Below are 22,898 nucleotides of genomic sequence, written 5' to 3'. Positions count from 1 at the left end.
TGGGTCAGGACCAGTGGTCCATCGTGCCCAGCAGTCCGCTCACACGGTGGCCCCCCCAAGCACACTGCAGGAATGTCCAAACTATGGCCTGTAGATGTTTTTAATGCAGCCTTATGCAAGCCTCTGTTTTTGTTCCCGCCCACTCCATGCTCCCACTCCCATTTTGTCTAGCTGTTGTATTCATCCCTCTCCCATACAGTTTATTGATCATCTTTTGGACCATACTGGGCTTCTTAGTATATTTATTTATTTCGATTTCTATCCCGTTCTCCCAGAAGCTCAGAACGGGTTACAAGTAGACATTTGAAAACAGACTAGTCATGACAACAAATAGGTTACAGTAGACACTAATAGAGCGTATTCTAGAGACCAGACTGGTCATAGCAAAGAGTACTAGGAGAAGTATATTGAGGAAACAGTTTTAATGGCCCGATTGGCGGAAGAGGAAGGTCTTTACTGCTCTGCGGAAGGTTATTAGTGAGTCTAACGACCTGATCTGTGTGGGTAGTCAGTTACACAGCTGAGGTGGGAAATGGCTGTAGGATCGTTTGTACGCCGTACTCATTCGGAGGGATCTCCCTGCGAGAATGCTGAGTCGAGTCTTTGTTCTGCTTTGGAGCGGAGGGGGCAGTTAGGGGTATATAGGCTTAGCTTGGATGTTATGTAGGCTGGGGTTTTTTGGTAGAATCTCTTGTGTGTCATAACCAGGGCTTTGAAGATGCATCACTTTTTTGCACCATGCTAAAAGAACAATGAACCATATGGCAGGAGGACAGTTTAATAGCATCAGGAGCCGCAGAGAGCTTCACTGACTCCCCGCATTGGAACACAGAACAGGGAGAAGAAAAAAAAAAAAAGAGAAGCACACTGCAGGAGGGAGGAAAGATTTTGAGCTCTCATGAAGCGAGGATAGTGTGCTTGAGAGTGCAGAGAGGGGGAAAAAAAGTTTGGGTAGAGGAAATATGTAGGACATGGAAATTACATATGCCTAATAGGGAAATGAGGAGACTGCAGAATCCCTTTCTATCTCTCTGCTCTTTGAAACTTCATCTACCCACCCCCATGACTCAGACCTGTGCAATCAAGGCCCTCAATATGATTCTCAAGCTACAAGATTTGCCCATGTCTGCAAATTTTTGGTTTAACAGTGAAACCTAATATACTATAAAGAGTTTCAATGTGAACCAATGCCAAGTCCTCAGATCTCTCCTTCCATGTGCAAGTTACTGCATATTTTCCATTAATATCTAACATCAAATCCTAGATTTTTAGGTTACTCACAGAAATCACATGACACAGACTTTCTATTATATTACAAAGTTAACATAGTAAATGACAGCAGAATAAAAGACCTGAACAGTCCATTAAGTTATGCCCATTAAAACTATATGATTAAATTAACTTCTCTTCTTTGATATTTCTGGGTCAATAGACTAAAGTCCAACTGGTATTGTCCTAGGTTCCAAATGCTGAAGTTGTTGTCCAAGCTCACTCCAGTCTATCCAACCATCAAGTCTGTCCAGTAACATCTTCATGTTCCAAGTTAGTGGAGTTCCCATTGATGCCATCCCCAGCCCATCCTACACTATAAATCATCATCTAAGTTGGTAATCTCTAGCAAGGATTCAGCATGGATTGGTAATTTCAGACCAGCAATCTTCAATGGGGGTTTGCCTCTAGCATTGCCGAGAGTGGATTCTGGTGGTGAATGATACAAGTCTGATAGGATGGGGTACTAACTGCCTGGGTCTTGGCACTCGGGGCCAGTTGTCTGCTTTGGAAAATGCAATGCAATGGCCGATCAATCGCCTTGAGGTCAGGGTAATATACTTGGTCTTTCTATTCTTCTGGATTCTCTTGAATGCAAACCGGTGTGAATTCTATCAGACAACATGAGAGAAGGTGGTTTCTGTCAACAAACAAGGAGACACTCACTGTGTTGCTTTGGCAACAAAGGCAGAATTTGTAATTTTAGGAGGCTTTACATTATTATTATTGTGTTATATTGATGGTAGAAATCCTCTCCACTAATCCTTCTATGCTGCCCTAGACCTGGTAAAAAATCTCTCATGTTGTGCAAGTGTCAAAAGCCACTGTTTCTGGATCACATGGAATATTTTCATACACTCATTACCATGCATTTTAATGAAGGGGTGTGGCCATCTCTTCTGTGCAGGTTAACACCTGTGCTCAACCTCTTCCTGCATTGAGCGGCCACTATTTGCTCATAAATCTGTAAAGGAAAACATTTTCTCCAATTTGTTTCAAATTTACTATTCAGTAACTTCACTGCATGTCCTTGTGAATCACTTCCTGAATATATGCCAATAAAAAAAAACCTGGATTTTTCTTGGTTATATTCAAGTCCTCCCTCTCTCAGACCCATCTTAGGCCTCTCCCTGGGCCTACCTTAAGGCCTGCTAGTCCAGTGGTGAACCAGGGCAAGAGCGATCCTCCTATGCTCCTGCCCCATGCAGTCTCACTACTCAAAATGGCCAATATGAGCTCTCACTGTAACCCTGCGAGATTGCTGTGAGTTCTGTTTATATTCGAGTCAACCTTTTTTGGTGTGACAAGGTTCTCTCGGTTTATATTCAGATGAGTTTATATTCGAGAATGCAGTATGTGGTATATATTCTTTCTAAAAGAAAAATTAAACATGATAAAAGATGGAGTGGATTAGAATGGGTATCACATTAATACACAGTAGAAATCCAAAAATCCAGATGTCAGAAATCTGGACCCTTATGAATTCATCTCTTCCTACATTCCATGCCCACAACTCACCCTCGCTCCCCTGTACAACCCCCAATGTAAAATATTGTACCTTTTCTAGATTAAGGAAGCCTTCTATGGTGCAACTTCCTGTTTTCAAAAGGGCAGGATGGGTCAGAGGAAAAGGTGGTGCATTGCAAGCCGGAGGCAGCCTGTACACAAGGCTGCTGCTAGCACTATATCATAAAAGGCAAGAAAATAGGTTTTCCCCTATTTACCCCATGCTAAATCTGATCCTGTTCCATAGTTTTCAAAGAGTATATTTTTGCCACCTTATATATAATTTAAGGTGGAAAAAAGCATTGGTTAAAATATAGCCATCTGTGGTTCCAAGATTTGTTTTATGTATTTTTCAGGCCCACTCAATGAAAACAGACATCAAAAATTTACTAAACACAAACTTCTTGCATTCCTAGAAAAATCAGAAAAAGTTTACAACAAAAATATGTAATTGCAAAAACATAATTGCAAAAACAATTCTTCTACATATTATATCCCATATGCAATCCATTTTAAAGGAGATGGTGCAGTCTACTCAAAACTGTAAAATTTCAGAGAACTAGTCTACAACAGTCGAACCTCTGAGGCTGTTATTTCTGAAGCATCTCATACAACTACACCATTGTTCTTCCACTCCTCCCAATTAAATAATGTCAAAAGATAATTGTTTGCTTGATATCTTCCAACCAATGGGAGTCAGTATGACACAACAGAGAAAAAGAGAATAAACAATGGATACTTATTTGGTATTTGGTATTTGCAGTTATCTAAAATAATACCATTGTCAGTGTTTAGAAAAACACAGATCCAGTCATTTTAGGCAAGTTTCACAACAAGCAACTAAGGGCTCAATCCACCTGTTCATGTACATAGATTTGTTTCCTATGCACACATAGAAACAATCCAACATCTACTGAGAAACACCAAGCCGTGCAAGAGCCTGAAACAGCAGAATCTGGAGGTAGGCTCTGCTAATGCAAGGTAATTGGATGTCCTTTGGCAATTATGCTACCCAATTCAAAATCAATTCACAGATTCACTCACCGAATCTGACTAACCGATTTAGTGAGTCCTGACTCCTGTCATGCCTCAGTAGCACCAGTAGTGGCGGTGACTGCTTGGCAAAAGCGGTGCAGTGACAGGCTTCGCCTTGGCCTGGCCCGCTGGGGTTTACCTTCTGCTACATCGCCACCGCTGCTGCTACTTTAGGAGACTCGAAGGGGGGGGGGGGTCAGTAGGGAGGTGCTGTAAAGGGGAATAGGAGGGAAGGAAAGCTGCTGCACAGGGGGGTGGGAGGGAGAGATGAAAAGCTGCTGTATAGGGGGGACAGGAGGGATGGAAAGCTGTTGCACATTTGGGGGGGAAATAGAGAAAGAATGGGTGGAGATAGTGAAGGGGAGGGAAATATGCATGGAGAAGAGGGAGGGAGAAAATGGTGCATATGATAATGGAGGGAAGGGAAAGGTTAGACCCAGGGCACAAGGGAGAGAAGGAGATGTAGACAGTGGGAAAGAAACAGAAGTGTTGATATGGCAGTGGAAGAGAAGGTAGAGATGGAAGATGTATGGAGAACACAGAGAAATAAGAAAATGTCAAATGGGAAGGACACCCTGAGGAGCGCATTAACAGAAGACAAACAGAAACCACAGCCGGGGACCAATATGATTTAAATAATAAAATGACCAGACAAAAAAGTAGAAAATATAATTTTATTTTTGTATTACAATATGTCAGATTTGAAATGTGTATCTTTCCAGAGCGGTGTTAGGTCTAGCTCAATGGTCTCAAACTCGCGGCCCAGGGGCCACATGTGGCCCGCCAGGTACTATTTTGAGGCTCTTGATATGTTTATCATAATCACAAAAGTAAACTAAAACAGTTTCTTGATTACAATATTATTATTAAGCCTTAGCCAAAAGGAAAGATTTATAAACAATAAAGAGTTTTACCTCATACAAAATTGTCATTTCTTTAATAAGACATTAGCTATTTTTTTCTGAGGCCCTACAAGTACATACAAATCTAAAATGTGCCCTTCAAAGGGTTTGAGTTTGAGACCACTGGTCTAGCTCATGCTCACTGTCTAACAAAGAGAAAAAAAGCCTTTTTGTTTATATTTTATTTACTAAAGTGCCGGCATAGGGCTTGGGAGGGCAAAGGGGGCTGGTGTGGGTGAAGAGTCTACAAAAATAAACCCACCAGGACATTAAAAAAAAAAAAAGTCCTATTGGGCGGGAAAAGTGAATCGAATAGAAAAATCAATTCAATAAGCCAAATCGAATTGAAAAATTTTTCCCTGAATCGGGCAGCACTATCTGGTGACAATTTCAGGCAGCAGGGTAAATGGTAGGTCTGAGCCTGCCTGTTGAAGAGATGAACAAAATGAACAGCACAATAGTTAGGAAAAGAAATGAGGTCAAGAAGCCATGAATTTTCCCAACTTACTATATTGCTTAATCATTGAAAACTGTTTCAAGTAAATTAGACTGACCAACATGGAATATTACTTTAACTTTGGTAGACATGAAAATTAGCCCTCCAGCTCAGAGAAGCTCCTCCTGTTATCCCACTCTTCTGGAATTCCTCTAACCCTAATTCCACTAGATCCTCCCAAAAACTGAAACTATCATTCCCCTCTACAAAAGGTATATCCCGCGTAGGAAAACTAGGAACATCCCTCCCCTTTAGAAGCACAGAACTCTGGAATAACCTCACATCCCCGCTCAGAGTTTCAAGTTCCCTCCAATCCTTCCGCAAACACCTGAAAACTTGGCTCTTTTCAAAAATCTAACACCTCCCGCTCTTTGGTACCTTGTCCCTCTTTATCTTCCTAGCTCCTTTCCTATAACCCTTCATTGTAGCTCCTTTTCAACCTAACCCTGTAAACCGTGCCGAGCTCTACGCTTGTGGAGATGGCGCGGTATACAAACCTAAGGTTTAGTTTAGTTTAGTGTAGTATTTAAAAAAAAAAAAAAAAAAAAGTAAAGAACTATTACTCACAATGAGATTTTTGTATCAGTTCTTCTTTAGTGATTTCACCCACCGATTCCAAATGGGGACAATCACTGTTCAGTGCTGACATATTTAATTGGCTGTTGCTTCCCCCTTCAAGATCCGATACCTACATGGCAATAATAAGACCACTGTTAAGCACAATTTAACCCATTTCATCTCTGACAAGGTATAAGAAAAAAATATCAAATCTTTAATCTTCAAAACATCCACCCTAAGAAGAAGAATAGGGGTAACATTAAAACAAATTCGCTTGTCTTACCAAGATACAGGCATTGCTCTTATTGTGTTGTCAACAGTATTCTGAACGTGGGGGCATTGTATACATCTGGGAGTAAGAAAAGCCAAATATAATTAAGGTCACACTTGATAAAACTTTGGAGTAGATTGCATCTATTTGTCCTGGTTTCAAAAAAACCAGGCACACTTCTGAAGGCCTATCATCAGCTCTCCTAACATGTTTGATATTAAATATGCTCTAGAATGACATATAAAGATAAAACGTATCAATAGGAGTTCAAGAGACAGTGATATCAATTCATTACAAAATAGGATATCCTGTTAATCAATGTGCAGGGCTCCTTCTGGCTTCTACTATTCCCCCTTATATAAGCCAGTTGAATATGGTAGCACCTCATAGATTGAATGAAAGAATAGAATGGGGGTTCTCTGATCTAACTTTAGAAGGTATAAACTATCTAAATTATGAATTATTTCTGGGAAGATTAATTTATCTATTATTTATGTATGGGAAGTTTTTATATATATATGGAGTTCTTTTTCGGTCCAGTAAAGGTAGCAATAGCTTAAAAATGTTTCCTCCGCAGTCAGCGAAGTAAAATTGAGTGGTGACAATCAGTATGTTTCACTCAGCTGACCCGGTATGTGAAGGTATGAAAAGGAGAGTATAACCAAACCAAACCAAATCTACTGAAAAGAGTGGCGAGACTGATGGCATGTTACTATTAGGTAATTGATTCAACTGGGAGATAATATTAAATAATAAATTATTTCACTTTATATTATTGGGTGATGTGTATCTCTGCTAAACAGCTGTGTTTCCCGTACAGGGACCCAGCCTTAAAAAAAAAAAGCTTCTGTTGCAAAATATGTTGGCAAAGTCCCTAACAGAGACCACAACACTAAAAGCTAAGTCTTAAAAATTAAGGTATATATTTAGAATATTGAAAGTATTTAAAAATGATATAAAAATACAATAATTAAAAATATAAAATAACAAAGTTGATCCGGTGAAGATAATGCACATCAAGCTTAACGTAATGGAAAACAGTTTGAACGTGGAATGCTGCATCTGAGGATCAAGTTAGCAATTCGAATAGGAACGAGTTAAACAGAAGGCTTGGAAAGGTCAGGGCGCAACTGTTCCAAACAAGCAAATCTACAAAAGATTAAAAATCAGGAGAGTAAGAAAAATCTAGGGTATGGAAGCTAATAGGCATAAGCAGATCCTAATAAAACATATGAAGTACAACGGTTCATAGACAACAACGCGGAAGACAAAGGCGCGCACGCGACAACTGAGCGCAAGACGGAGGAGTGCGCCAAAGAAAATTACTGTTTTTAGGGGCTTCCGACGAGGGGTTTTGTTGGGGAGCACCCCCAGTTTACTTAATACAAATCGCGCCCGGCGTTGGGGGGGGTTTGGGGGGTTGCAACCCCCCACATTTTACTGTAAACTTAACTTTTTCCCTAAAAACAGGGAAAAAGTGAAGTTTTCAGTAAAATGTGGGGGGTTACAACCCCCCAAAACCCCCACAACGCCCCCACAACGCGGCGCGATCTGTATAAGTAAAGTGGGGGGGGATTCCCCCCACCTCCCCTCGTCGGAGCCCCTAAAAACAGTAATTTTCTTTGGCGCACTCCTCCGTCTTGCGCTCAGTTGTCGGTGCGCGCCTTTGTCCCGGCGCACTTTTGTCCTGACACCAAGTACAACACTAGCTAATGACACAAATCATGCAGACTTAAAAAAAAAAAAAAAAAAAGTAATACTAAACAGTAAATGTTCCAATACATAGCTAAAGCATACAGAACTATCAAACAATAATATTCACTAAGAAAAATTTTTAAAAATACATGAGATTTCGTACATCCTTGTCACTAAGGTCCAGGATGCTCTAAAAATCACCGTTATAATCCCTTGGTGTCGCTGTAGTGCCGGTAAATTTAATGATTTCAAAATGACGAGCAATGCCCATAGAACCTCGCATGCAAATGAAGTTTGCGGAATTCCACGAAATCCCATCCGATCAGGTCGTTGGAGAAAGTGACTGACACATGGCGAAAGAGGCATACATGTGACAGGTGCTAGAAAATGCTACATCAAAGGCACACGTGTCAATCACAGGCATTGCAGATGCCATGGATTGAGGGGAAGGAGGAGAGAGTGAAAAGAACTTCCAGCAAAACTATGCAATTGGCACTTTCAATCAACACACATAGCTGTGCCTTTATACATGTGCTCGAGACATGGTTTTTTTAACACATGCGTGCTTTTTCATTGCTATTTGAGATAGTTTTTTCTGAAAAAAATATAGGATAAATTTACTGAGAACTATGATGGTGACATTTACCAGGTTTTGAAGTGGGGGTTTTTTAATTTCCATGTCATGCAATTTGTCAGCCCCAGCCATACGCACCTGAAACGCGCTTTTAATGCCTTTATCGTTCCATGTCACGACCTAACCTCAAGTATTGCATTCAGTTCTGGTTGCCGCATCTCAAAAAAGATATAGTGGAATTAGAAAAAGGTTCAAAGAAGAGAGTGACCAAAATATTATTAGGACAGGAACTCTTCTCAGATGCAGAAAGGCTAAAGAGAGATGGCCAAGAGGAGATATGATTGAAGTCTACAAAACCTTGAGTGATGGCAACAAAGTTTAAAAAAAAAAGAAAAAAAAAAACAATACAAAGATAAAGGAATACTCAATGAAGTTACATGGAAATACTTAAGAAATATTTCCTTCTTTTGTTTTAAACTGGAACGAAAAGTTAAGCTCTGGAACTTGTTGTCAGAGGATTTGGTAACAGCAGATAACAATAGCTAGGTTTAAAAAAATGGTTTTGACAAATTCCTGGAGGAAAAGTTCCATAAGTCTGCTATTAAGACAGACATAGGAGAACCCACAGCTAGGCCCCAAGATCGGTAGCATAGAATGTTGCTACTATTTGGTGTTTAGCCTGGATTGGCCACCTTTGGAAGTAGTATACTGAGCTAGATAGATGGGCCATTGGTCTGACCCAGTATGACAGTTTTCTTCACTGTGTGTCTATAGCAAAAATAAGCTTAATTCAAGCCCTAAAATACTACAAGAACTTCCTATGTCACCAACAAATTTCACATTAGATTATCAATTTAATTATTAGTCACCAATATATCTCAGTAGGCAAACATTTTTCATATGATTCTAAGTAAAATCATAACAATACAGTCCATCACACCAGTAATTGTGACCTTTTAGGTGTTTCCTGCACACAGTGCCTTATATTTGATTGAAGTAAACATTTTGGGAAGAAAGTTAATCATTTGATAGAGAAGAAACCCTGCAAAAATTGCAGATACAGCAGTCATTGCTGAAACTGAGTAACATTTGTGTCCGTCTCCAGGCTTCATAGGTTATTCATTTATTTGCTAAAATGATGTAAAAAAAAAAAGAAAGTCTCCTTAGACCATGAGGAGAGAAATAATTAACACTACACCTGTGACCATCCATGAGGAGATATGGTAGCAGAAACTTGGAGATATCAGGCAATTTAAGACCTCCCTTAAAGAGAAGAGGAGCAATAGACTATCTAGAAAACCCTAAACAGTCACCATATCCAAAATCTATAAGTGGTGAGAGGGAGACTATACAACACTTTCTAGCTAACCCATTGCTTGAGGATGGCCTTGCACAATGCTAGGGATCTCACCGAGGCCAACTCGGGAATGTTGAAATGTGCTCATCGGTGGATAGAAAGAAGTGTGTCTCTGGTGGACGTCACAAACAAGATATTTACAGTGTTGTTCTATGGACAGCTAGTGGTTGACAGAGTAACAGAAATAGGTAGCGTTCCTCTGTGGAAAGTAAAACTTAAAAAAAAAAAAAAATTATTCCATTGCTTTTGAGCAGATAGAACCATGGCCACAGCAGGAAGATTTAAACATCAATTCCATGTCATACAGCCTCTCAATCTTGACCAAATGGACAAGGGGACCAACCTCAGCTCAAAACCAGTGCTTCAACGTTAGCCAAAGACCAAGCAACTTTATCTAGTTATGCTTCAACACGTCATTCCAGCAGAAAACCATGGAAATTGCCAGATCAAGTAATCGGAAATAGTTTACACATGCACGCACATACAGATGATTAATAAAATGAATAATCCATATAAGACAAAACAACTTACCCCCTCTTCTATTAAACTGAGCTAACAGTTTTTAGCGCAGAGAGCCACGCTGCTCCCAACGCTCATAGGAGCTCTATGAGTGTCTGGAGCAGCACGGGCCATTCAGCGCGGCCCCCTGCACTAGAAACGGCTAGTGCAGTTTAATAGAAGAAGCCCTGAGATTCTTAAATATGTCTATTACTAAAAATCAACCAATGCTATGTTTTACTTTAGAGCTGCTCAACCAATACAAGAACGAAAGCAGAAGGCATGGGAAAGTTCTAATAAGCAATCATTTTCCCTTTCAACCCTAAGTAACCAAACTGCATTACATAGTAAACAATGGCAGATAAAGACCTGAACAGTCCATCCAGTCTGACCATTCGTTATGCCCAGGAGCCGTTGCACGGCCTGTGAAGGACCTTTCTGTTATCAAATTCCCTGACGCAGCAGGGGTGGTGTTTTGCCCCACGAAACCAGGGCTGTGGAGTCAGAGTCGAGGAGTCGGAGTAAATTTTGGGTACCTGGAGTCAGAGTCAGAAGTACAAAAAACTGAGGAGTCAGAGTCGGAACATTTATCTACCGACTCCATTTTTGAACTTGGCATACCAATCACGAGCGATTCTTTCAGCTATAGCACCCACTATATGCACAGCACAAATGTTGCAAGCAGCTTCTGCGGCCTTAGAACCTTGATTAAAAGCAAAAAGAAGGTGGTGTCGAAAATGCTCATTTCTCTCAACTTGACATTCCATTTTAATGATCTGAAAATTAACCAGTGCTGTGGAGTCGGAGTCAGAGTTGAAGGAAATTTCAGGTACCTGGAGTTGGAGTCGGAGTCTGAAGTACAAAAAACTGAGGAGTCGGAACATTTATCTACCGACTCCACAGCCTTGCACGAAACGCTGGCCGCGTCTAAAGTGCTGCTACAGATAAGTACTAAAAAAAATGATTATTTAAGATGTTTTACAATTTTTGTTTGCACTAATCTGCCGATTCTGGGTTTTGAATTGAACTGGAGTGATTTTTGAACAGCTAAGCTGAAATTACATCAAGAAGTTATAAATGTATTGCTTGATTAAATTAAATTTGAAAAAGATATAATAGAATTTGAAAAAAAATAAAGTGATTGTTAACATAAAGGTTAGTGAGAGTAGAGTGGGTTGCAACTGGTGATGTGAGCGGGAGCATATGGATAGTATCCACTAAATAACCCTAATTGGGTAAAAATTGCTCCAAATTCTGTGGCCAGAAAACCTTAATCATCGGAAAAAAAAGTATTTCCAGTCACATTTTCATTACTTTACAGTGGTTTCGTTATTAATTATTCATAGTTCTCTTCTATACTCATGTCTGAAAGACAATCCAATTACCTTACCAGATGATGTAAAAACATGGGCGACTGAATCTCTGGGAAGGTTGTTCCAAAACAAGATCAAAATGGAAAGTTCTATTTGTGATTTATAAACAATTGTAAAGAATTATTGTCCATTTTTATATTTTAATAAAAGGATTTAAATATAAAATCATAAGTGTTCAAAGCTTTTGCAAATGAGGACAGAGCCCGCTGGGACAGGAACAAACTTTATCCCTGTATCATGCAGATTTGGGATGCTTATATTCCGTTTTTGCCTTAGTTTTGAACTCATTCTAACTTGGGGCTCTCTTTCTTTCTCTCTTCTTTCTTTGCTATTGGGCACTCACCATGGTGTGTTTGCGGGTAGGGGAGTGCTGGTAGGATGTATGGCTGTGGTTATGCTTGGTTCAATTAGGGGGGATGGATATAAGGGGAGACCCATTGGAGGGGACCGATGGTTTTTGTCTGGGGGGGGGGAAGGTGGTCTTTGATCGTTGATTGTCGGAAGTATAGCTCCCTGACGAGTGTGCCTGATGGTTTCTTTATACTTGGGGGTTCGGAGTTGGGGATTGTTTGGCGGTATTTTCTTCCTAGTGGTCATTGGGTTTGTGAGAATTGTTACCTGCTGTCTCTATTTGGCTGTTCCTACTCACTGCGTTCGATGGAGGGCCTCTTGTCTTGTGGGTGGGGGGTGGTCAGGGAGGTGCTGCAGGGAGGGGGGTACATTATGTTTGAAAATTCTTGATGACTGCCTATTTGCTATATATTACTCCTTACATGTTACACCTGTTGTGTGTTCTTGCGTTGTGGTTTTGAAGTTTGTTTTTTGTCATCAATAAAAAATGATTTGACCTAACAATTGCAGAAATCCTCTGCACAGTTTGCTACATCAGAAGTAATTCCACATGCAGTTCCACACTAACAACACTAAAACTAGTTTAGTGGTTTACCTTTGATTTGGGAGGGGAGGAGTTATCAATATGGGCTACCATTAAGTTGGTTTATTATACCACTGATTCATGGTAAAATAACTTGAACGATACCATGTTGATAACTTCCCTCATCAACGCTGATTTTTTTTTGTACTCTACAATCTTTGCAAAGCATAATGCACAAAACATCAGTGTTAAACCAGAAGTAAATTGTTCCAGTCCTAGTGCAGTGATTACATCAGCCTTTTTTTTTTTTAATGCCATGGATATTATGCAACTTCAGCAAAAAGAGGCTCTCATTCTTTTTTTTTTTTAGCTTTAAACTTTAAAAATTCTGGTAGAGAAATAAACCACAATTACTAGGAGTTTCAAATTTTTAAAACAAACTGCTTCACAGAATTTGGAAACCTTCCGATGTTTCGTTTTTAGTACAGTATTTCTGCCAACCAACTTCCATACACAGAACTAGAATGTCAAGTGGCAATACAGTACTTCGAGCATCTGAGACTACTATGAAAAAGGTGATCAACCACACAAAAAGGGTCAAATTATCACAGTTCTTACATTTGCAAGACTTACTCTTAACTACTGTCCTTTCATAAGGGTGCATAATTCAACTACCATAAAAATATAAAGTAAAAATAGATCTCAGTCTTCATGTCTGGATTGGCAAAAATGGCTTAAAATCATTGGCTTTCAATTCACACTTACATATCACTTTTCTTGGACTGTAAAAGAACCCAAAATGAATACCATTATCATGTGAGGACTGCATGCAAAGTACAACTTATGACATTTCTTCCAGTGTGTGTATATGTGTACGATCTAATGCAGTGGTCTCAAACTCGCAGCCCGGGGGCCACATGCGGCCCGCCAGGTACTATTTTGAGGCCCTCGGTATGTTTATCATAATCACAAAAGTAAATTAAAACAGTTTCTTGATCATATATGTCTCTTTAGCTATAAATGACAATATTATTATTATTAAGACTTAGCCAAAAGGAAAGATTTATAAACTATAAAGAGTTTTACCTCATGCAAAATTGTCATTTCTTTAATAAGACATTAACTATTTTTTTCTGAGGCCCTCCAAGTACCTACAAATCCAAAATGTGGCCTTGCAGAGGGTTTGAGTTTGAAACCACTGGCATAACTGTAACCATGACATCCTGTTTGTCTTTGGGAAGCAGAGCTGAGATTGTGATGTCATAATGCCTCATTCCACCAATAAGAGCCAACCTCATCAGTGATGTCACAATGGCTTGATTGTCCTGTTCTCCCCTCTGCCCTCCAACCCAACCAGCAGATTAACTGTTCCCTTTAACTCAGTGGTCTCAAACTCTTTAATAAGACGTTAACTATTTCGTCTGCGGTCCTCCAAGTACCTACAAATCCAAAATGTGGCCCTGCAAAGGGTTTGAGTTTGAGACCACTGATCTAATACTACTTATCATTTTTAAAGCAGTATTAGACATCTGAAGCACTATACATCAAAAAACATAAGAGAAAGTCCCAGCGCAAAAGAGCTTGCAGTCTAATCAAGACAGACAAACTGGACAAGGTTCATCTATGCACAGTGCTCAAGTGGGGGGGAATTACAGAGGGAATGGATAAGACAGCTATTGGTGTTTAGCAGGGCAGATTAGAGTTTGGAAATGAAAGCAGCTTTGAATCTGGATTTGAATAGCTGCCAAAGACGGGGCTTGATGTACCTAGTGTACATATGTATGTACGTATCTTTCTAACCTGAAGGTGAGATGGGAAAAGCAAGTCATAAGAATTGCCGCTGCTGGGTCAGACCAGCGGTCCATCGTGCCCAGCAGACCGCTCACGCGGCGGCCTTAGGTTAAAAGCCAGTGCCCTATTTGAGTCTAGCTTTACCTGCGTATGTTCTGGTCCAGCAGGAACTTATCTAACCCTTTCTTGAATCCCTGGAGGGTGTTTCCCCCTATAACAGCCTCCGGAAGAGCGTTCCAGATTTCTACCACTCTCTGGGTGAAGAAGAACTTCCTTACATTTGTACAGAATCCATCCCCTTTTAAATGAAGCAGTTCCCAAATCTATAGTCAGCGACATTTGTAGATTATACAGTATATATTATCACAATAAGTATCATCTATTATTGTTTTCAAAAGAATACATTTTACATTTTAACTAGATGTTGCCATTATCCCAAGGGAACATTACTGCTATGCTTCCGAGTACACATACATAACAACCTGTAGCAAATTTAGTCACCAGGTGTCATAATACACAGCAACCAAAGCTCTGCACAGGAAAAGTCAGCTGCAGAGTGGCAACTGTTACACTTAGATGAAGAGGACAATCCAGATGCAAAAGACTTCAAAAACTTTCTATCTTTGCTTAATTATATTCTCCCTTTACCCACACAAACACATGAAAAAGGCCATCATTTAAATGTGGTAGCTATGTCCACAAATGAGATTTTAGACACCCTCCACGATATCTGGTCTGATCACTTTACTTATTATTTCAATTTAATCTGGACTCACTTAAAATAAGGGCAAGAGCGAACAAGAAAAGGGACCTGGGGGTACTGATAGACAGGACCCTGAAGCCATCGGCACAATGCGCAGCGGCGGCAAAGAAAGCGAACAGGATGTTGGGCATGATAAAGAAGGGTATTACGAGAAGATCGGCGGACGTCATCATGCCGCTTTACAGAGCAATGGTCAGACCACACATGAAGTACTGTGTCCAACACTGGTCTCCTTACCTAAAGAAGGCTATAACCCTGCTGGAAGAGGGTGCAGAGGCGAGCCACAAAGCTAATAAAAGGTATGGGAAATTTGAGCTACAAAGAACGCCTCGGAAAACTAAGCTTGTTCACCCTAGAGAAGAGAAGAGAGAGGGGATATGATAGAGACTTTTAAAATACTAAAAGGTTTTGACAAAATAGAGCAAAGAAGCATCATTATTGACGTTGTCAAATGCGACTCGGACAAGAGGTCATAGACTGAAATTGAGGGGTGACAGGCCCAGGACTAATGTCAGAAAGTTCTGTTTTGCACAGCAAGTGGTGGACGCTTGGAATGCTCTCCCGGAGGAGATAGTGACGGAAACCTCCATTATGGGATTCAAGTGCAAGTTGGATGCACACCTCCTTGCAAATCACATTGAGGGATATGGGAAAATAAGGTCTTCATCAGGGAACACCTAGGTCTTAAACAGGGAACACCTGGATTGGCCTCCGCGTGTGCGGGTCACCGGACTATATGGACCAAAGGTCTGATTCGGTGAAGGCATTTCTTATGTTCTTATGTTCTAAAATCTAAAACACATCCACAGACAAAAAGAGAACACCTCACAAGGGGTCATATCAATCCAGAGGAATATTGGTCACAATATGAATTACAAGCGGAGACAGGAGAAGGGGTTGATTTCTTTGATCACCGAATGAAAACTAGCACATCCATTGTAGATAAAATTGCCCCTAAACGAAAAAGTAAAAGCTGCTCAAATAAACACAACTGTAGGGATGCCATTCTGAAACAGGGCGAGATCAGCACACTGATTTCAAAGCCCCTGTGAATGAATACTCAATCATTCCCTCTCTCCCCCTTATCTGTCACACATTAACCCTTATCTTAAGCTGTCCTTATTTGGAAAGGACATCAGCTGACAGGCATTGCATTGCATAGGTGCAAAGACTCAGGTTTTGTCCACGTGTTAATCAGGCCCTTGCCCTAGTGCTGAGTTGGAGGGTGATCACGATGTAAAAGCATGTACCTTTGTATCCACCAATGTAAAAGCATATACCTCTGTATCCAATCATTAGATGTGTAAATGAGTGAGTTACTATGATGTCATGTGCATAGAAGCATAATAAAAAGGACTCGGAGATAGCCACTGGCAACGCCTCCTTCCCAACTCGCATCCTGTGTGTGTGTTTGCTGTGTTCCATCCCTACAAGTGGCGCCCGAACAGGGACTCTTCACCCTGCTTGCTCTGTCTGACGATAAAGACTTAGTGCACCTCATCCTCCGGGATCCCCTTGAGTAAGTATGGGAAACTTCCTGTCAGATTTGCAGAATGCTCATCTGAAAGAATTGAAGTATATTCTGAGACATACAGATAGAGAGGTCTCTGATTCACAGTTAAAATGTTTAGTACAAGAGATAGGAGAGCACTGCCCCTGGTATCCAGAAGAGGGATATCTAAAAGTAGAAGACTGGCTTAGAGTCAGGAAAGTATTGTATGCTGAGCCTAGGGCATCGGCAGCCATATTACTTTTATGGCATCAGTGCAAGTGTGCCGATCTCGCCCCGTTTCATAATGGCGTCCCTACACACAACAAATGGTTCAACACCGAACTCCTAAAAATGAAACAATCAGTAAGACTGGAAAGATTCTAGAAAAAAACGGGAAAACCGTCAGACTGGAACAACTGGAGATCCAACATAAAACTCGACAAACAGCTGACAAAAGAAAAACGTAAAGCTTTTTACTCATCCAAAATTAACTCATCTAATACTAGCTCAAAAGGAATCAGTACAAAAGAACTGTTCAACTTGGTTACTAATTTATTTGACACCACACATTACACTCAGCTCATGCATAATATTAAACCAGCTTCAGCAAATGACTTAGCACAGCATTTCGATTCAAAAATTAAAAACCTAAGAAATAACTGTTCCACAATGGACATATATGAACATCAATTAACTAACATACAAGGAAATGAAATACCAGCAGACATGATTTGGAGTTCCTTTCAAGACTTAGAATGGAATAATTATATCAAATTATATAACAAGCACTCCAAAATCATACTGTGTTCTGAACTCATGTCCCCCAGAAATTATGAAAGCAGCTCCACTAAAATTTAAACTATCCTTGCTGAATTATTTAACCGATAACTTAAAAAATGGAAAATTCCTCACTAATAATGGTCATATTATAATAACCCCAATTCAAAAAAAATCGTAAAGAATCACCAGCATCAGTAACCAGTAGCATCCATTCCATTTATTGTAAAAATCATGGAAAGATTGGTACATACCCAACTGATGGAATATCTTGACCAGTTCTCTCTTTTGCATGAAACTCAATCTGGTTTTAGGCCTTTGTTTAGGACTGAGACAGTAAAGGCGGCTATCCTGGATAATTTGCGTTTCCTGTTTAGTAAAGGCCTTAACGTCCTGATCATGCAATTTGACATGAGTTCTGCTTTTGACTTGGTGGACCATGGGAAACTGTTACAATGTTTAGACGCAATTGGAATCAGAGGAGAGGTGTTAAACTGGTTTTGAGGTTTCCTTATATCTCGCACCTATCAAGTATGTTTTAATCACGATCTCTCTGATACATGGAGCAATCCATCTGGCATGCCCCAGGGGTCACCACTATCCCCATTGCTTTTCAATGTATACATGTCTTCATTAGGTGCACAATTGTCCCAGCTGGGGATAAAATTATTTAGCTATGCAGATGACTTCACAATCATTATCCCATTCACTACCTCTTTCTCGGAAGCTACCCCTAAAGCAACAGAAGTACTAAATTTGATGGAGCAATGGATGATTGAATTCAGACTAAAGCTTAATTCAGAAAACACAGATTTTTTTTGTAGCTTCGCCACACCCGCTTGACTCCAAAACATCAATGTGCATCAATAATCTTAGCTATCCTATTCAATCTACTATGAAGGTATTGGGAGTAACATGGGACCAGAGCCTGACCATGAAAGACCAGGTAGACTCCTTGGCTAGAAAGTTTTCACACCCTCTGGAAGCTTCGGTCCATTAGAGCATACTTTGATGTTTCATCATTTAGAATTCTGGTACAATCCCTTATACTGAGCCAACTTGATTACTATAACATCGCCTATTTGGCAATTTCCCAGAAGAATATGTGGCGATTGCAAATGGTACAAAATGCAGCGGGGTCAGGCTACTTTGTGGGTTGAAGAAGTTCGAGCATGTAACACCTTCCTACTGACTTCTACACTGGCTGCCAATGGAAGCACGTGTGAAGTTCAAGTTTGCATGTTTTTGCTTTAAGGTATTATACGGTTTAGCTCTTAAACTGACCTTTTCTCTTTCACAACAGACATAAGAGAAGCTGACATCTGAATTTTGTTTCCCCACCGGTTGGAGGATGTAAATTCAAAAGTCATCATCAACATCTTTTCTCACATCAAGCAGCATTATGGGGGTAAAGATTTGGAACAACTGTTTAAGCATACTACTTATGGGGAATTTAGGAAACACCTAAAAACATATCTGTTCCTGAAGTATCTAAGCAACTGACCTATATAATCTTAGTCCACAACAACTGATCTCTAGAACCGCTATTATTAACCCTTAACTTTGTTAACTCTACTCAATCTGTAGCAATCTTTTTAATAATTGTAAACCGCATAGAACGTCACGGTCCTGCGGTATATAAACTGTTATTATTATTATCATTCCTCTACTCCTGAAAAAAATACCTCAGCTCTTCTCTCTCCTCAAACCTCTCCACCAATAAATTAAAAACAGTCAGCATCTTCCTCCATACACACACAGCAATCATCTCTCCAACACTTGGAGAAAGCATGCTGTGGGGTTTTCCAGCACAGGGGTCAAGGTGAAAAGAAAGTATGCTGCTTGAGCAGAAGTCCATACCACAAGTGTCAGACTTGCATTTAGCACACAGGACACTTATTGCATAAGCAACCACAACATATACACCTGCAAATAATGTGAGTGCATCCGCACTACCCCCTGCTGCATACAACACAGTTACCCTAGCAGCTACAGTGCACCCCTGTGCTGATCTTTCACAGCAAACCCCCTTCTCAAAGAATCAGACCCATCTCAGCAAACCTGGGAATAGGTTTCTTTGGCAGGTGATAAAACAGCAACGATGTCTCCTGGCAGAAGTACCATGATAATTCCACTAGATCACTGGAGGCTTTCTGACATCCAGATAGAGCAGAAACAGAAAAGGGCTGCTCCTATCCTGACCACTAGACTAGGACCACCAAGCCAGTCGGGTTTTCAGGATAGCCCTAATGAATATGCATGGAGCAGATTTGCATGCCTGGCACCGCCATTATATGCAGATCTCTCTCATGCATATTCATTAGGGCTATCTTGAAAGCCCGACTGGCCTGGTGGTCCTCCAGGACAGGGTTGGGAACCACTGCACTAGACTATCAAGGAACTCCTGAATGAGTCCCAGGGAAAGAGAGCCAGATTGTGGAGGGGGGGATGGGGGAGGCTCAGTCTGTTGGTGTCTGATTTTAGTTGTGTATGGGTGGACATCGGTCTAGATTCACTAAGCCCACCGATCTTACCCGATCCATGGCAATCCGAGGCAGGCTGACTGATTCTCTAAACCTCTGCATGTAAATGGGGGTAATTGGAGGCACACCCCCATCCGACGACAAGGATCATTAGGTAGCGATCCCGACACATGCGCAGACCATCTACTTTGCATGTAGATCAAGGGTGTCAAAGTCCCTCCTCTAGGGCTGCAGCATTCCAGTCGGGTTTTCAGGATTTCCCCAATGAATATGCATGAGATCTATTTGTATGCACTGCTTTCATTGTATGCTAATAGATCTCATGCATATTCATTGGGGAAATCCTGAAAACACGACTTGATTGCGGCCCTCGAGGAGGGACTTTGACATCCCTGATGTAGATGGTCTGTGCATGTGTTTGCTGTCTGGTTTTTTTTTCTTAACTTTTTTGTTTTTACTGGCCCCAACTCTCCTGCTCTCTGTCGCCCTTCCCTGCAGTGCGAGCCCATGGTTTAAACCCATGGATTTAAAGCGGGTTAAAACCACACTGCAGGGAAGGGCGGCAGAGAGCAGGAGAGTCAGGGGAGGGAGAGAGAGTCGGGGAGGCAGAGAGCCAGTTCGGGGCAGCAGAAAGAGTCGGTGAGGCAGAGAGCAGGTTGCAGCAGAGAGCAGAAGCAGAGAGCAGGTTTATTTTGGGGCTGCAGGGCTGGTAGGACAGTCGGAAAGGATGTGAACGACTGGTCCCCAGCAGTCGCTTCTTGTTGATTGGCCAGCCTAGTTGGTGTTCAAGATTTTTACATAAGAACATAAGAAGTTGCCTCCGCTGGGTCAGACAGAGGTCCATCGCGCCCAGCAGTCCGCTCCCACAGCGGCCCATCAGGTCCATGATCTGCAAGTTGATCATTTGCCTAAAACCCTTCAGTCCCCTATATCCTTCTATCTGTACCTTTTCATATTCCTATCTCTACCTCTATCTGTATCCCTCAATCCCTGTATCCTTCAGGAATTTATCCAATCCTTCTTTGAAACCCAGTGAATCACTGCCTACCTACTTTGTATGCCGTTTCCCTTCATTTGCACGCAAAGATCAGAATTGGATTGGCACAGAGTTTAGTGAATCAGGTCGGAGGAAAATCAGGTCGCAAAGGGGTCACAAACCGATCGGTTTGCTTAGTGAATCTAGCCCACTGTGACACAGGGAGAAGGTGGATCTGGGAGGGGCAAAACACTTCTGCTGTAGCTTCATTATCGGACAATTCAGTTTGCCAACACTTAGAGCCACATCTTGGAATAGCATTTAGTATAGTTGTGCTACTGACAGTTGTAAAAGCTAGTGTGCTGTACCAATCTGAGTGCTAGCTGTCATAGCCGGCCATGCTTCCTTCCACCCCACCTGTCATGTCCTGTCCTGTCCCTACCTGTGTTGAGCAACTAGCATTTTTTTTTTTCACTGCGCTGGCTGCACTAACCTCTAATGTCCAGTGAAACTCATACTAACTTCTTAATGCAGTTTAGTAAAAGGGCCCCTGTGTTGTTGTTTGTTTTTTTACTGTACAACACGATGCAGAAAAACATAAAGACAGTAACAAATATTTCCTGAAGCAAAAATCATCTTAATTTCAGGGTACATTCGAAAAACTTTTCCACACAAATTTAGAAAAAAAAAATATAAAAATACTAGGACTTATTTATTGTAAAAATGAATTACGCCAAAATTGCGAGATAATCTATGCTTATTTTCTCCTATCAAGTTTAAAATAAATTTTATTGAAAGAATAAAAACAAAGCCTGCATGAAAACCTGGTCTCTACAATATTATACAATCCTTCTAAATACCGTCAGTATCTAAAAGGCAGACTACAACAAACGCCTCCAAGAAATCATATAAGCAATACAGAATGAATGTTCTCACTGTCAATATACGCACAAGGTTAAGTCAGCTCAGCGGCTTTCTCTCATGATCCCACATCAGAACAGCTTCAACGCTTCTTATAGTGGGGGGGGGGGGGGATTACAGCTAAAACCCCTTTTTTCGACAACGGGCGCAAATATAAGCTAAAGGCGTCGGGAGATGAGAACCACCCGGGCCCTCACCCCCAACCAACTTTTCTATCGCTCTCTCCCCTACACCGTCCCAAAACAGCTGCTGAACAAACGCGGCACCGCACGGTTACCTGCACTCCAACGCTGAGCTTGCAAGACTGCCCGATCAGGGGTTGCAGAGACAATTCGTTTTGCATGACATTTTTTTTAAGACTCTCCAGCGCAGCTCTTATAGTCTTTTCCGCCTGCGAGTGCCACAGACTACAGGTCGCGCGCATGCACTCCAACCAGCGAAGTCACCTCCTATAATCTGACGGCTGCTTCCGGTTGTCTGTAGCACTGTTGCGCATGCTCCGTGTGATCGCTTTTGGGGGTGGGGGAAGGCGCGGGAGTTGTGCTTTGGATGGGGGCTGAAGGAAGATAGGGTTACACACACCTCTAGTCCGGTCTTCCTTCCAGGGCTAGTCCGAATTAGGGTTGCCATATCTTGAAGTATTTGTGAAACAAAAATAAAAGAGGATGCGGTTTCCTACCCCACGCCCCTGCCTCAGTTCCACACCTACCCCATTCCCCCATTTCCTTAGTCCCCTTTCCATCCTCTGTACCCTTTTAGCCCTCATGTACCCTTTTTTAATATAATAATTTATATTCTGCATATCCTACAATTCTATGTGGAGTACAAATTATTCAGGTACTCAAGCATTTTTCCCTAACTGTCCTGGTGGGCTCACCCTCTATCTAATGTACCTAGAGTAAAGAGGATTAAGTGACTTGCCCAGGGTCACAAGGAGCAGTGTGGGATTTTAATCCACAACCTCAGGGTGCCAAGACTGTAGCTCTAAACACTGCACCACACACTCCCCCCTTCACTGCATCCCATCATCCTATTAGTCCTAGCTCCATCCCCATCCTTCCCTTGCCTCCAAGGCCATTTTTCTATCCCTGTCCCAATATTCTGCCCCTGTCCAGCTTCTCTTCCTTTTTCCCCCCACCCCAGGATCAATCTCTCTCTCTCTCCCCTGCCCCCTCCCCATGATACTCCCTGGATCCACCAGCTTTCTCAAATCCCATCCCAGCATCTGCATCTCTCTCCCTCTTCACCCTCTATTCCCCAAAAGCTCACCCGTGGTGGCATCCTTCT

At 41.3% G+C, this 22,898-nt stretch overlaps 1 protein-coding gene across 2 annotated transcripts in view; it reads right to left on the bottom strand.

The window, feature by feature from the left end:
• Window positions 1-22,071, bottom strand: part of USP33 (ubiquitin specific peptidase 33) — a 100,735-nt gene extending 78,664 nt beyond the window's left edge. Inside the window, exons 1-2 of one of the 2 annotated variants that reach the window (XM_033915457.1) lie at window positions 21,889-22,071; window positions 5,777-5,896 (exon numbers count right to left, since the gene is read on the bottom strand). The gene's annotated coding sequence lies outside the window, so the exon portion shown is untranslated. The remainder of the gene's footprint in view (window positions 1-5,776; window positions 5,897-21,888) is intronic. The other variant, XM_033915459.1, reaches the window with a different exon arrangement.
• Between the last annotated feature and the right edge of the window lie 827 nt (window positions 22,072-22,898).

The sequence above is a fragment of the Geotrypetes seraphini genome, chromosome 12, assembly GCF_902459505.1.
Source record: "Geotrypetes seraphini chromosome 12, aGeoSer1.1, whole genome shotgun sequence".
Lineage (NCBI taxonomy): Eukaryota > Metazoa > Chordata > Amphibia > Gymnophiona > Dermophiidae > Geotrypetes > Geotrypetes seraphini.
This window is presented reverse-complemented; position numbering and strand designations above follow the sequence as displayed.